We start from the raw sequence: 15,877 nt of genomic DNA on the forward strand, positions 1-15,877 counted from the left end.
GTGAGTTAGTTTTATTTTGGTGGACATTTAATGATAAGCAGTTATGTATAAAGCACTATGACTTTTAGGCCCATTGAAATCACTGCTACTTTCTTACTCTTGGGCTTTAGGAGACAGACACTAAGTTCATGAAACTTGTTCTTTTGTTGAGTATTCATTGGAAGGGGTGCCAGAAGATGGGAAGGTAGTGGAAAACACACAAAAAAGCCATTGTTTAACAGTTAACAGTTTAACAGTTAAGCCCAGGCGTTAGAAAACTTGCCGTTGAAAATTATTTTATGAATAGTTTGAACATATCATTGAGTATTAAGATCATCCAAGTTGGGTCATATTTTAAATGGCTACAATGGCTGTAACTAGAGAAATAACATCTATTAGCTCCAAAAATTCTGTACTATAAAGTTATAAGGTACACTGAAAGGCTCTTTGGAACTGGAGGGAATGGCAGCAGTTGCTGAGAAGAGCACTACCATTTGTTTTGTTTGTTTTCTAGACTAGTCATGTGCAGTTGTGAGAAGGGGAAGAGCAGAACTAAGTTTTAGCCAGTGCCCAAATGAATCTCTTCCACCCCAGCACTCTCTCCCCTCTCCCCTATCCCTCTCTGTACTCCTCCTTTTTTTATATGAGTATGATTCACGAGTCCTGATGACTGCCCTAATTTGAGAGTCAGGCCGTCACAAATTCTGACACTATACCACACCTAAACTGCCACATTGTTTTTGAATGAAACTTATGAGCATCATTTATTCTCTAAAGGTAAAATCCATTCTCAGGAGGCTCCTGAATCCTGCATATAAATACACCTGTGGCTCTTCTCCTTCTCTCCTCTCCATCCTGTCCTACCCCAAAAGAAGTAACGAATGGGGCTGGGCGCGGCGGCTCATGCGTGCAATCCCAGCACTTTGGGAGGCTGAAGCAGGAGGATTGCATGATCTCACAAGTTGGAGACCAGCCTGGGCAACATGATGAAACCCCGACTCTACCAAAAACACAAACATTAGCTGCGTGTGGTGGTGTGTGTCTGTGGTCCCAGCTACTGGGAAGGCTGAGATGGGAGGATTGCTGCAGCCCGGACAGTTGAGTCTTCAGTGAGCCGAGATCACACCACTGCACTCCAGCCTGGGTGACAGAGAGAGACCCTGTCCAAGAATGGAGTGGGTGGAGTCATTCAAGAAAAACTAAAATGACAGAAGAGAGCCTGACTGGATATTAGCTTGGCTTGAGATCTACATGCTACTTTTTAGGATAGGGAAGATAAGTGTATGCTTACAAGCACTGATGAGGAAACTAGTAATGAGAGAGTGATACAAAAGAATGGGAATAATAAATGGAATAAGGGCACAGAGCTGGTAGGAGGGATGGGATTAAGAGCATCAGGTGAAGGTTAACCTTGGTGCAATTGGAATGGTTACTTCTTCCACGGAACCAGTAGTGAAGGAAGATAAGTTAGGTGAAGAGGGAGAGATTTTGAGGTGGTAAGGAGAAGAATCAATGGTGTTTATGTCCGGCAAGATAATAGAAATAGCTAAAATTTATTGAGTGTTTTAATATTACAGGAAATATATTAAGTACATGCATTACCTTATGTAATCCATAATAACCCCTTTAAGTCCCTTACTTTACAGAACAGAACATGTTTAGGAAAAGTAAGAAATTTGAGGCCAGGCGCGGTGGCTCACGCCTGTAATCCCTGTACTTTGGGAGGGTGAGGTGAGCAGATCACCTGAGGTCAGGAGTTCGAGACCAGCTTGGCCAACATGGTGAAACTCTGTCTCTACTAGAAATACAAAGTGGCTGGGTGTGGTGTAGTGTGCCTGTAATCCTAGCTACTTGGGAGGCTGAGGCATGAGAATCGCTTAAACCCAGACACAGGTTGCAGTGAGTCGAGATTGCGCCACTGTACTCGAGCCTGGCAACAGGGCAAGACTCTGTCTCAAACAAACAAAAAACAGAAAAAGAAATTTGCTTAGGGCTGTACGGTAGAGTGATACAGCCAAAATCCCTTCTGTTACTCTTCTGAGGGAGATAAGAGGCAAAATTTTCTTTTTTTTTTTTTTTGAGACGGAGTCTTGCTCTGTCGCCCAGGCTGGAGTGCAGTGGCGCGATCTCAGCTCACTGCAAGCTCCGCCTCCCGGGTTCACACCATTCTCCTGCGTCAGCCTCCCGAGTAGCTGGGACTACAGGCGCCCACCGCCATGCCCAGCTAATTTTTGCATTTTTAGTAAAGACGAGGTTTCACCGTGTTAGCCAGGATGGTCTTGATCTCCTGACCTCGTGATCCGCCCATCTCAGCCTCCCAAAGTGCTGGGATTACAGGCGTGAGCCACCGTGCCCGGCCAAGAGGCAAAGTTTTCTAATGTGAGTAAGAGGGAGGTGGTGATGTGGTTTGTTGAGTTTATTCAAGTGAACCTTTCTTGAATGCCTGTTGTATGCAGGGCACTATTTTGACTGTTAGCAACACAGACAAGTAAGACATGTTCCCTGAACTCAAGGAATTTGCAGTCTGGGGTAAAAGTGACTGGGGACCTGAATAATTGTAAAGTTAGGGAATGATTAAAACCAGTTACTAATAAGATTAATAAGAGAGTTCCTGAAAAGCAGTGAGTGGCCCAGCGGTCAGGAGGGACTTAAACAGCTTTGTGTCACCCTCTTTCTGGCCAAATAAACTGAACGTGGGGAGTCCCAGATCTAGCATTTGGCAGAGAGCAAAGCAGATGAAATATTAAAGAAGCAACGAATTCTCAGGTGTTATTAAAGGTGTGTTTTAAAATGGGAATACACTATAGGAATATACTGGAAAATAGTCTGTAGAAACTTTGCATGTAGGGCACATTCTTAGAGTCCCTGGTTCCCAACTTTGTTACAGAGTTTCTAACCTTAGTGTTATTTATATTTATTTAGTCACGTATTTTGATCTAAATATTTTCTTTCAAAAGCAAAATGTATTTCATAGCACTTGGTTGTCAGAGTTGTCAGATTCAAGCAGGATAACATGTTCACTAGAAATTAGGTAAGAAACCACTTATAGAATGGCTGTTGTATATTTAGCACAGCTGTATAAAGGAGTTGACACCCAAGACGTAGTGATCACATTTGTCTTGTTGTTATATTATTTTTATTAAGCAGATGATTTTTTCCTGTTAAATAATTTAAGATAACAAATAGCTTCTTGCCTAGTCTTAAGGATCCAGGTTTTCCTTCTGTTTGAAACCTGTTCCTTGGTTAACTTTTACCTATTGATAGCATGAAATGATGGGACTAGATCTCTTAGTTTTACTTAATGTTCAGTTGCATGTCAGTCTTCAAGTAGGAAGCCTCAAAGTGAGTCAGACTTGATGAGGCAAGAAGTTACCACTGTTTTGATTAATAAAGCCTGAAGTATACAAATGCATGGTTGATTTGAAAGACCAGTGTCATAGAAATAAGCTTTACGTTAATATATAATCAAACTCAGTACTGAACTCTGAAATTGTGGATGCTTGAGAGTTGTGTTAAAAATTTCCCAGTGTTCTTTTTTTAAGAAACAGGATCTCTTGTTGCCTAGGCTGGAGTGCAGTGGCATGATCATGGCTCACTGCAGCTTCCACCTCCCAGGCTCAAGTGATCCTCTCACCTCAGCCTCCCAAATAGCTAGGACCACAGACACATGACACCACACCCAACTAATTTTTTTGTAGAAATGGGATCTCCCTGTGTTGCCCAGGCTGGTCTCAAACTCCTCAAACGAACTTCCCACCTTGGCCCCCAAAAGCACAGGGATTACAGGTGTGAGCCACCGCATCCAGCCTCCCTGTGTTGTGTTTTGAGATGGGGTCTCACTCTGTCACCAAGTTTGGAGTGCAGTGGCGCCATCTCCGCTCACTGCAACCTACGCCTCCCAGACTTAAGTAATCCTTCTGCCTCACCCTCCAGAGTAGCTGAGACTACAGGTATGCACCACCATGCCTGGCTAATGTTTTGTATTTTTGGTAGAAAAAGGGTTTCACTGTGTTGCCCAGGCAACTCCTGAGCTCAAGTGATCTGCCCGCCTCGTTCTCCCAAAGTGCTGGGATTATAGGCATGAGCTGCTGCACCCAGCCCTCCCTGTGTTCTTGATGAGCTACTTATAGATTTCCCAGCGCTACTGATTGGTGACTTAGAGATGTGGAAACAGCCTGAGGCCTCTGGAACGCGCTTCTGTCCACGTTCCCCTGCTGCTTAGGATTTCCCCAAGGGGCGGGTGTGACAGCAGCGGCTGACTGACGCAGTCGTTGAGGCGTTGGGATCCCCTGGCTGAACCGCAGTGTTAGGACCACCGTTTTAAACCCTGCGTTAGGATTCTGACTTTATTACTTTATATTTAAATAATATTTTCTCTGCAGTTTTAAAAAGAAAGTGATGTTTTTCTTACATTAGGAAGTTCTAGTGGACATATTTTAAATTGTTAGATGGTATGTAATTTCAGACTGTTTTCAGCATTTTTATTTGGTTTTAAAATCGTGTATTAAGCATTTTATTCATTGCAATCTTTTAGAAGCATGCGTAACATATTACTTAAATATTTATTAAATTAGTAGTCATACATTTCCAGAGTAGAGTCATATTAAGTGTTGCTTTCTGGTCAGATAAAAGTTTGGAAAACATTTTCATCTTGGCATTTTAAATTTTTTTTTCTGACTATAAATCATAGAAGCAAATGATTAAATAGACAGGTGAAGAGGAGGAAGTCGCAAATAAAATAGGCACTTACATTTATTGTGTTTGCAAGGTTGTTTTTGAGGACAGCACATGTTTCTCAAGACCTTGTTTCTTGCCTATTTTATAGAGCTCTGGCCTCTTAACAGCACAGCTTTAATGACTTCTTGTGGGGCGCTTGGTTTATGTTAGCACTGACTGTGGAGGGAAGAGAGAGGTCAGGTTTCACAAGGAGGCTGTAGACTTGTAAAATCATACCTAACTGGCAGAAACAAAGTCTGTGGAAGGAAGCTAAGATTTGCATAGGACAGGAGGTGTTTTGCCATTTAAATAAATGCAAAATACTTTGATAATACTGAAAATAGTTTGCAGACTAAAGTTTTAAAAGGCTCTAACATTTATTGTGAAAGACATAGTCATTTACTCAGTTTAATGCCTCACTTAAAAAAATCGAAATTGAAAAAGCAAATACTTGCTAGGAAACATTTAAAACTATCATGATATAGGTGTTTTATATTTGCATGCTTTTCTAAAGTTTCTAAGTTTTGATATAAAATTTTATATAATTTGTTTTTTTAATTGCACAGTGGTTTTATTCAAGTTTTTTTCTTGTAATTTCCAGGTTTAGGGCACTGGTAAGTGAGAGAATCAAGCATCCATTGATCATAAGTGATGTTTACCCAAAGAGTGAGAAGTTGAAAGAACTCAAAAGGCAGATAAAAATTAAGAATAAGGGGTTTTATCAAGCAGTGGAGTAACAGTAGAAAATTCATGCATTCATACTTTCACTGCAATCTGTGCCCCATAGCGGCATATATAATTTGTAAAAAGATCACTAATTTTCCTCATTAGATACTTTTATAGGAAAAAATGTAAGTAAAGTAAAAAAGAAAATAAAAATCACCATACATAATCCTACTGGAGATCTGAACTTAGTTACCTATCTCTTTTTAATTTATCTCCCATTATTTCATCATTGAAGTACTGGATTGTATCTCCTTCAAATAATTTATCTCTGCACATTCAAAATGGAAAAATTACTTTTGTTTTTCTGTAGTTTATATACCTTTATGCAAAAGCTACCTAAGTCTGACTTAGTAGAAAATAACAGAAAAAAGTTAAATTTTAGAATACCTTTGCCTTTATTCAGGTTTTAAAGTTTATTTTTATTGTGTATAAGGATCACTGGCATCCTTTGTTTGACATTCTCTGAGTCATTCTTCTGAAAGTAAAACCAGTGTATTCATAGTAAGGCATTCTATCACTATTCCCATCTCCTGCACCACTGCTAGGAGTTTACTAGGTAACAAGCAGTGCCTGGGTACTCGTATGTATATGTATATGTAATTTAATGTTATTCTTATAATATGCTTAGAAAGTATTGTTAATATCCCCTTTTACTGAGGGATACTGAGGCCTGAGATTGAGTAACATCTCCAGGACACACAGCTCATGAATGCAAAACTATGGATTTTAATATCTGCACTCTTACCTGCAAGGCTATGCCGGTGTACCACCTCCCTGTATACACAGTCTGTTCTGGGTTTTATTCCTGATTTTCTTTATACCAGCTAAGGGCAAGATTTCACTTAGTCTTTTTTGTTTTTTGTTTTTTGAGATGGAGTTTCACTCTTGTTGCCTAGGCTGGAGTGCAATGGTATGATCTCGGCTCACCACAACCTCTGTCTTCTGGGTTCAAGTAATTCTCCTGCCTCAGTCTCCCAAGTAGCTGGGATTACAGGCATGCACCGCCATGCCCGGCTAATTTTGTATTTTTAGTAGAGGCAGGGTTTCTTCATGTTGGTCAGTCCAGTCCCGAACTCCCGATCTCAGGTGATCTGCCCGCCTCGGCCTTCCAAAGTGTTGGGATTACAGGCGTGAGCCACTGCACCCTGCCACTTAGACTTTTAAAAAAATATCCTTGGCTGGGCGCGGTGGCTCACGCCTGTAATCCCAGCACTTGGGAGGCTGAGGCGGGCGAATCATGAGGTCAGATTGAGACCAGCCTGGCCAACATGGTGAAACCCCGTCTCTACTAAAAGTACAAAAAAATTAGCCGGGTGTGGTAGCACTTGCCTGTAGTCCCAACTACTGGGGAGGCTGAAGCAGGAGAATTGCTTGAACCCAGGAGGCGGAGGTTGCAGTGAGCCGAGATTGTGCCACTGCACTACAGCCTGACAGAGCGATACTCTGTCTTAAAAAATAATAATAATATGTATATATTTATATCCCCTTTACCTCAGTTTTCTAGTGCCCTTTATTTCTGTCATCAAGAAATGAGAATGAGGCCGGGCGCGGTGGCCCACGCCTGTAATCCCAGCACTTTGGGAGGCCAAGGCAGTGGATCACTTGAAGCCAGGAGTTCAAGACCAGCCTGGTCAACATGGTGAAACCCCATCTCTACTAAAAATACAAAAAAAAAAATTAGCTGGCCGTGGTGGTGCCCATCTGTAGTTCTAGCTGCTGGGGAGGCTGAAGCAGGAGAATCGCTTGAACCCGGGAGGCAGAGGTTGCAGTGAGCTGAGATTGCGCCCTGCACTCAGGCCTGGACAAGAGTGAACCTGTGTCTCAAAAAAAAAAAAAAAAAAAAAAGAGATTGCATTAAAATTGGAAAAACAGTAAACACTGTTTTTTTAGGCTGCTATTATAAAAACTCAAAGATATCTTTCTATAAATCTTAATGATAGCCTTACGTATGAGCCATTAGTCAAAAAATCAAGACTTAGCATTGTAGAACAGCTGTAAATCAAAAACTGAAAAAACAAAAGCCACTTAAATCAAGATTAATAGATATTTTAAGTTGTTTCTATTATTAGTCCATGGCCTAATTTTACAGTTTCCCAGTTTGCCTTAACATGTCCAGTGTCTTTTCATTCTGATCAAATGAGAGTTTGGAATGGTTATTCACTAGCCCATCTGATCTCTCTTTCTTTGTTCTGATTCAGGCAACATTGTATCCCCCAACCTTTACAGGCTAGAAACCTCAGAACTATATGGATCCTTTCCTTGGTCTCCCCTGAACACCTCTGAGCCAAATGACGTTTGGTGTACTGTGTCTCTTGTGTGTTCCCTCCCTTCGTTCCTGTTACTTCTGCCATCATTCAAACCCATAGCAGATCTCTCTTCTGCTGTTCTGATAGCCTCTTAACTAGTTAGTCTCCCTACCTCTAAATTCTGTCATTCTAAGTACTTGGCTTTTTGATGGTCAACATGTTTGTGGGCTTAGAACCAAGAGAATAACAACAAAGGAAAAATTGGTATTCCTACTAGGTAAACTGTTTTTGAAAGAGAGATTTGTTTTTTAAAAAATACTTGACTACTAAATTTTAGCCTGAGATAGTATAATTCAATTTACATATTTTCCTATCTTTTTCTTATTTTTATTTTTATTTTTATGTTTTTTGAGGCAAGGTCTCACTCTGTTGCCCAGGCTAGAGTGCAGTGGTGTGATCATGGCTCACTGCAGACTCAACCTCCTGGACTCAAGCAATTCTCCCACCTCAGCCTCCTGAATAGCTGGGACTACAGGCTCGCACCACCACACTGGGCTAATTTTTAAAACTTTTTTTTGTAGAGATGAGGTCTTGCCCTATTGCCCAGGCTGGTCACTTTCCTATCTTTAATAGGTTCCTAGAAGTAGACATACTCCTGTTTGAGATGAGAGCCATAGTTTTAAAATTCCAATACACAAAGTTTTAAAGGTGTTGTTCTGTTTTGGAAATGTAGAAATTTAACATATATTGGTTTTTTTGTTTGGTTTGGTTTGGTTTGGTTTTTTTTTTGAGATGGAATCTTGCTCTGTTGCCCAGGCTGGAGTACAGTGGCACAATCTCGGCTCACTGCAACCCCCACCTCCCGGGTTCAAGCGATTCTCCTGCCTCAGCCTCCCGAGTAGCTGGGACTACAGGCACATGCCACCACGCGTGGCTAATTTTTGTATTTTCGGTAGAGACAGGGTTTCACCATGTTGGCCAGGATGGTTTCGATTTCCTGACCTTGTGATCCACCCTCCTCGGCCTCCCAAAGTGCTGGGATTACAGGCGTGAGCCACTGTGCCCAGCCTTAACACATATTCTTACCCAGCTAGAAAGCCAGTGCATTTCAGCTTATACTGAGTAGCAGAATTGCTTGGGAGTAGAAACTGTAATTTTTTTTTCTTTTTTTTTTGAGATGGAGTTTTATTCTTGTTGCCCAGGCTGGAGTGCAGTGGCGTGATCTCGGCTCACTGCAACCTTCACCTCCTGGGTTCAAGCAGTTCTCCTGCCTCAGCCTCCTGAGTAGCTGGGATTACAGATGCGTGCCACCACACCCAGTTAATTTTTTGTATTTTTAGTAGAGATGGGGTTTCATCATGTTGGCCAGGTTAGTCTCAAACTCCTGACCTCAGGTAATCCTCCTACCTTGGCCTCCCGAAGTGCAGGGATTACAGGCGTGCGCCTCTGCGCCTGGCCTAGAGCCTGTAATTTGTATCTTCTACAGAAAGTTTGGGGAACTCAAATTTATACTCATAAGGGTTTTGGAAGTTGACTACCTGGATTCAGATCCCAGTATCACCACTTACTAGCTGCAAAACTTTGGGCAAGTTTCTTAATTTCCCTCTCTCCATTTCCTTAACTGAAAATTGGGTGAATAATAGTTTTGAGAACTAAATAAGCTGGAATATGTAATGTACTCAATGCAGCCCCTGACAATAAAATGTATGTTAAGCTATTGTTATTTCTGTCTTTATTAAATTGCTTCAAACCTCTGTTACTTTTATAATTTAGGTTGAGTGTTCCTTATCTGAAATGCTTGGAACCAGAAGTGTTTTAGATTTCAGATTTTTAAAAAAATTTTGTAGTATTTGCATTATGCCAGTTGAGCGTCCCAAATCCAGAAGTCTGAGATGTTCCAGTGAGCATTTCCTTTGAGCATCATGTCAGTGCTAAAAAAGTTCCAGATTTGAAGCATTTTTGGATTTTTGAATTTGGGATTCTCTGTACTTTTGGGATGCTCAACTTTTGGGGGTGCTCTGTCCGTTTTCTTCATAGCATTTATCACAGTTTGAATTTATTACACTTGGATAGTAATTTAGTTAAATGCTTTTCTCCACCATTAACAGAGATCCCTGAGAATAAAACCTCTGTTAGTTTTGTTCATCATTAGATCCTTGGCACCTAGAATGTACTAGACACGAATAAATATTCATTGAATGAATTAATAAATTTAGAAGAGATTAAAAGTTTCCTAAAAGTGATTAAAATTGTTTTTTAAATTGGGGAGAAAATCTAGTCCATTATTTTATAAAGAATTTTATGACTCAGGGCCTATCAGCCTGGTTAACCACAAACTAAATGAATGGTGTTATTGTAAGGACAATGGGATCGATATTAATATGTGATTCATGGAAATTAACTCCTTTGTGTCAGTTATACTATGTGTCTTTAATAGCAGAGATATTAATTGTATTTATATAACTATATAAGATTGGTTGTTTAAATACTATTGCATGTTGCCATAAAAACAGTTTGGTTTTGAAATAATTGATGCCTAACTACTTTTTCATTTTTCTTTTCTTTTTTTTTTTTTTTTTTTTGAGATGAGTCTCACTCTGTTGCCCAGGCTGGAGTGCAGTGGCGGGATCTCGGCTCACTGCAAGCTCCATCTCCTGGGTTCACACCATTATCCTGCCTCAGCCTCCCCAGCAGCTGGGACTACAGGCGCCCGCCACCATGCCTGGCTGATTTTTTTGCATTTTTAGTAGAGACGGGGTTTCACTGTGTTAGCCAGGATGGTCTCGATCTCCTGACCTCGTGATCTGCCCGCCTCGGCCTCCCAAAGTGCTGGGATTACAGGCGTGAGCCACCGCGTCCAGCCCCCCCCCCTTTTTTTTTTAAGTTCTAGGGTGCATGTGCACAACGTACAGGTTTGTTACATAGGTATACATGTGCCTATGTTGGTTTTGCTGCACCCATCAACTCGTAATTTACATTAGGTATTTCTCCTAATGCTATCCTTCCCCCAGCCCCCCTCCCCTTTTTCTTTTTTCTGCAAAAGCTCACTAATGAGTCAATTTGTTGGGACTATACCCAGTTAAAGAGTTAAAATATATATTTGGCATAAAGGAAGATTTTTTTTTCTTTTGCTATGACAAGGAGATATGCATTCTTTTTTTCTAGTAATTAGGTTAAGCAGTTTAAATATTTAGAAGGATGGATGCTCAGACATGATGCTTTTTGACAGCATTTACAATTAGAATCACATTTTTGTGAGATTATTTCTTTGTTGGTTTTAGAAGTAGTGGATTAACCTATACAAGCCTTTGAATGGATAGATGAAAGCTGCTTGAGTCTAATGCAGCTTATCAAACACTGGTGTTTGTCTGGAGTGTTTTGAAGGGGGGAAGGGAAGAATGAAAGCAGAGACAAGATAAGAGGCTGATAGTGGTTCAGGTGAGAGATGTTGGGACTGGAACAGATGGTAATGGATTTTGCACATGTTTAGGAGTTAAAATCATTGGGAACAGGTGATTGAGAATACAGAACGAGTAAGTAGTCTCTAGCTCAGGTGAGTAATTTGACAGTAGTGTGACAAAGATGAAGCAGAGATACAGGCTTAGAAGAAAGAAGATGACTTCATTTTGGACATGATGAGTTTGGAGTGCCTTTGTTTTGTTTGTTTTTTTGAGACAAGTCTCCCTCTGTCGCCAGGCAGGAGTGCAGTGGCCTGATCTCTGCTCACTGCAACCTGCAACCTCCGCCTCCTGGGTTCAGGCGATTCTCCTGCCTCAGCATCCCAAGTAGCTGGGACTACAGACACGCACCACCACGCACAGCTAATTTTTGTATTTTTAGTAGAGACAGGGTTTCACCATGTTGGCCAGGATGGTCTGGATCTCTCGACTTTGTGATCCGCCCGTCTTGGTCTCCCAAAGTGCTGGGATTACAGGCGTGAGCTACCACGGCAGCCTGGAGTACCTTTCATAAGCTGCAGTGAAGACGTCCAGTGCACAGTTGGAGCCATGAGTACGAAGGTCTGAGGATGGTGATCTAAACTGGAAGAGGTGTTTAGGGGAATCAGCAGCAATGGCTGACTATGGTTGTAAACTGAAAGAGGATATAATCACCAAAGAAGACCATGGAGAGAGAAAAGAACAGAGACTCTCTGGAAGGAAGGGCAGAAGAGGAGGGAGAACGAACCCTTGAAAAGGCAGACAGGAAGGAGGAGCCAGAGAAACAAAAGGAGAACAAGGAGCATGTAGTATCATAGACCCTGTGTCAATAAAATAATAGGGAAGAAGGCAGATTAAATGTTTGAGGCATGGAGTCAGAAAGGAAGAAGGGGAGACAGCCAGTATAATACTCTTTAGAGAAGTTTCGATCCCATGGGTAGGTGAGCAGATAGCTGCTAGATGGATATGTAAAGTGATGTAAAGACATGTTTAGAGTTTTCTTCCTTTTGTTTTTTGAGGTTGGGAGAGAGTGGAACACTCTTATTTGTGGGGGGAAAGGAGCTAGGAGAAGAGTTTGAATATGCAGGGGAGAGAGAGATCCCAGAGGGGAGGGAAGAGATTGGGATTGGTGTCCAGATGGAGGGATTACAAACAGAAAAAAGGGAATTTACTTTCATTGTTGATTCATGGTTGCGTCGTTCTTTCAGTCTCAGAGGTAACCGACGAGAGTCCTGAGCAGTATCTGGCTTGGTATTTTCTCCACGAAACTATTTTGCCAATGGATTGAATTTTCAAAAGATATCAAAAAGTTAGATACTTTAAATATAAAAGTGTTTGTGAGGATTAAAAAATACATACCTTTATACTTGCTTTCAAACCTTTCTGAAAACCAGAGTTTTCAAGGGTAAACCTATTTATGTTTCAGTTCTCAGAATTTTGTGACTCCAGAGTTCCAGCCCACTATGCCTAAAGTACAAGGTTAGCTCAATTGTTATAATAAAAAACCTTAGGGATTTCATGTATTTATCTATTTGAGAAAAAAGGGGAACTGCTTAAGGAAAAGGCAGTGGTGCCCAGGCATACTGTTTGATTGGTTAGGTTCAGAGTGAAAAAAACAACACTCAGTTGCCTATGTGGCTGGAAGGAAATAACTCAGGGCAGCAAAGTGATCATTTTTATTCTCAATAATCACATTTATGAAAAGTTTTCACGCTATTGGCTTGTTTAATCTTTACAAAAGTCCTTTGATATGGGAGGGACAAATTTTTGTCTCTAAAATCGATGCCAGTAAAATACTGGGCATTGTTTGGAATTGTAGCAAACAAAAAAATAATAAAAAGCACTATTTTCTTCTCACCCCGTCTTGGTATTTGTACCCAAGAAACTCCCTACAATTCTAGTTATTGTGCTTAAAGACCTAATAGAATTGGAGAAAATTCAAAATAATACTAGTTCAATTCAGAAAGTATATTTTTTTAGTGCCAAATCTGCACCATTTACTGTCTTACAGTATCCTGCAAAGAACATGACCCACTGCTGCCCCTCAGTGAGCTTGTAGTGTAGAAGGGGAGGAAGACTTGTAAATAAGTGATTATAATGTGAGATAAAGGCAGCAGTGAAGCTCTGCAGTGTACAGAGGTAGCAGAGAAAAGGGTCAGAAACCACTTCCCAAAGGATGGGATAAGTGAACCAGGCTTTAAAGGATGGTAGGATTTCATCAGGTGGACAAGGGACCAATGTTATTAGCAAGAGAAGGAAATGTTCATATATACCTTAGAGGTGTGAAATATCATGGTGTATTTAGTGAATTATAAGTAGCTCGGCGTTACTGAAACATCATTGTAAGTGATTGAATATGAAGCTAGCGTTTTACAGGGACTAATTAATTCGTCAGCAACACAGATTCATGGTTTATGATGATCACTCTGGAGGGTGATGTTGCTGGCAGGGGAGATACCAGCTAAGAGGCTCCAGAAAGACATCCAGACAGGGTATGATAAGGACCTGAATTGAACAGAGGACTGTTAGGGATGAGGAGAAGTCAGATATGAGAGAGGAATAAATGAGATAAAACATCTTGATTAAATAATTAATTCATTGTGGGGTAATGGAAGAAGAAATTGTTAAAGTGGACAGGCCTGGGGGAGCTTCTGCTTTGTAAAGAAAAGTTAAACTAAAGGTATTTCAGTCTGGGGAGGTAGAGGCTGAGAACCAATAAAGTAAAATTCCCATTTTGAAGTCTGTCAATTGAATATGGACTGGATTATCAGTGACAGCTAGAACTAATGGTCACCCCTCACACATGGAAAAGGTAAATATGGGATCGACAAGTGCTTTATATTTCATAAAGCAAGCATTACGTTTATGGAAATGTAGGTCCTAATTCCCCCCAAGATAAATGTATTCAACGTAGTTTAAGTTAACTATAAAAAGACAAGCTTACCTTATTATTGAGAAATCAGGTTGTTCTGCCTGAATGTGAAGCTGATATTTTGAAGGTGAATCTAGCCATCTGTTTCCTAATTCTTTAGTAGATAAACAGCAGTGGATGGTCCATAGGTTTAGATCCAAAATTAAAATGTTTGCAGGTAAACATCCTAGCAAGTGATTACAGAAGCAATGAAAAGTAGCTCAGTGTTAGTGAAACACTGTTGTAAGTGGTTGAGTATGGGGCTTGAGTTTTACAGGTACTAATTAATTGATCAGCAACATAGATTCATGGTATCAATTTTTAGAGTGTAATATTCTGGAAGAGTGGTTCTCCAACTGAAAAGTCTCACTCTTTATACTCTTAAAACTGAAATAACTTGTATTTATGTAGTTTACCTCGGTTGACACTATTAGAAATTAAAACTGAGAAAAATAATCATTAATTCATTTTAGAATAAAAATATTTATACATCACATACTAATATAACTATTTTCCAGAGGAAAAAAATAGCCAGAAGAGCAGAATTGCTTTACATTTGTGCAAATCTCTTTAGTTAGCTTAATAGAAGACAGCTGGGTTCTCTTACGTGTCTGCTTCAACATTTGGTCTATTGCAGTATCATGCATTACGTAACTCCTGAAAAAATACCATATATTCGAGAGAAAAGAGAGTGAAAGTTACTATGCAAATGGTTCTGACTTTTAGGATCCACTCACAATAGCAGTTTGAAACAAATTTTTGTTTCATACACAAATAAGGTATTACTTTACCCCTACTCTACCCTTTTTGGAAGTCCATCATCCTAAGAATATTTTCACCGTGATTCTCTGGCCTTGTCGTACACTTGTAAAGGCCTGTGATCTATCTACAGATAGATGAGTTCAAGTGCAAGGCAGAATTTGTTAGCCTTCTATGACCTTTTACTCTTCCCAACCTAATGAAGCATAGGTTCATCTAGCCTTGTTACCTCTCTTCTTCTTCATAACTTCTCATTTTATTTATAAGTAATAAAGTTCAAACCAATTTTTCTTTGAACTGTAGTCTGGGGAGGGGAGGAGTAATCCTATAGTTGTGGCCCTTTCTTTGTATCTTGGAAGACGTAGTAGAGGGAAGGGAAACCTGGAGTTTAAAAACTCCTTCAAAATATGATCATAGACACTGAAGACCACTTCCTGGAGGCCTGCCTAGAATTGCAAAGAATAATTATCTCTAGAAAATACTAACACTTCAGGATTGATTTCTGCTTTGGAAATACATGAGCCTAAAAGTAGTCTGTTGAGTTCCTGCACCTTTTGTTTCAGATGCACCCTTGGGCTTCTCTCTTTCCTTTCCCATCCTGCTCCATCAATACCAACTTCATCTGATTCCAGATACAGAGTGATGTGTCTGTGGCATAAGAACCAAGTCTTTGTTTTCTTTAAGATATCACTAGACTGTCCCCATTCCCACTGCCACCACCCACTTCTGTAATCCCTATTTAATAGCCTATTGGACTTTTGACTTGAGACTCCTTTTTTCTATCCATTCTGATTAATTTTTCCCACACATTGCTAATATCAGGACATGCCTTTTCTCAGAAATCTTCAGTGATGCCTTAATTTGTACCATGATGTAAATCTGTTTTATCTGTATTCTCCTTCAGCTTTCCCATAAACTCTTAATCTGAAATATTTTGCAGTAGTCCTGGCTGTTTCCTCACAATCCTGTGAATGCAAGCTTTGCATTTCTTACCTCTGTGCTTGTCTTCATGTTATTCTTTTCACTTGGAATGTTCTGTTCTCTTCCACCACCACCCCCATCTAAATCCAGTGGATTCTTCAAAAGCTAATTCAAAACCAGTT

General features: G+C 40.3%; 1 protein-coding gene across 2 annotated transcripts in view; it reads left to right on the forward strand.

Annotated features, from left to right (window-relative positions):
* Window positions 1-15,877, forward strand: part of LOC105489865 (protogenin) — a 123,910-nt gene that overhangs the window by 43,223 nt on the left and 64,810 nt on the right. The window lies entirely within an intron of this gene.

Source organism: Macaca nemestrina, chromosome 7 (assembly GCF_043159975.1).
Source record: "Macaca nemestrina isolate mMacNem1 chromosome 7, mMacNem.hap1, whole genome shotgun sequence".
Taxonomy (NCBI): domain Eukaryota; kingdom Metazoa; phylum Chordata; class Mammalia; order Primates; family Cercopithecidae; genus Macaca; species Macaca nemestrina.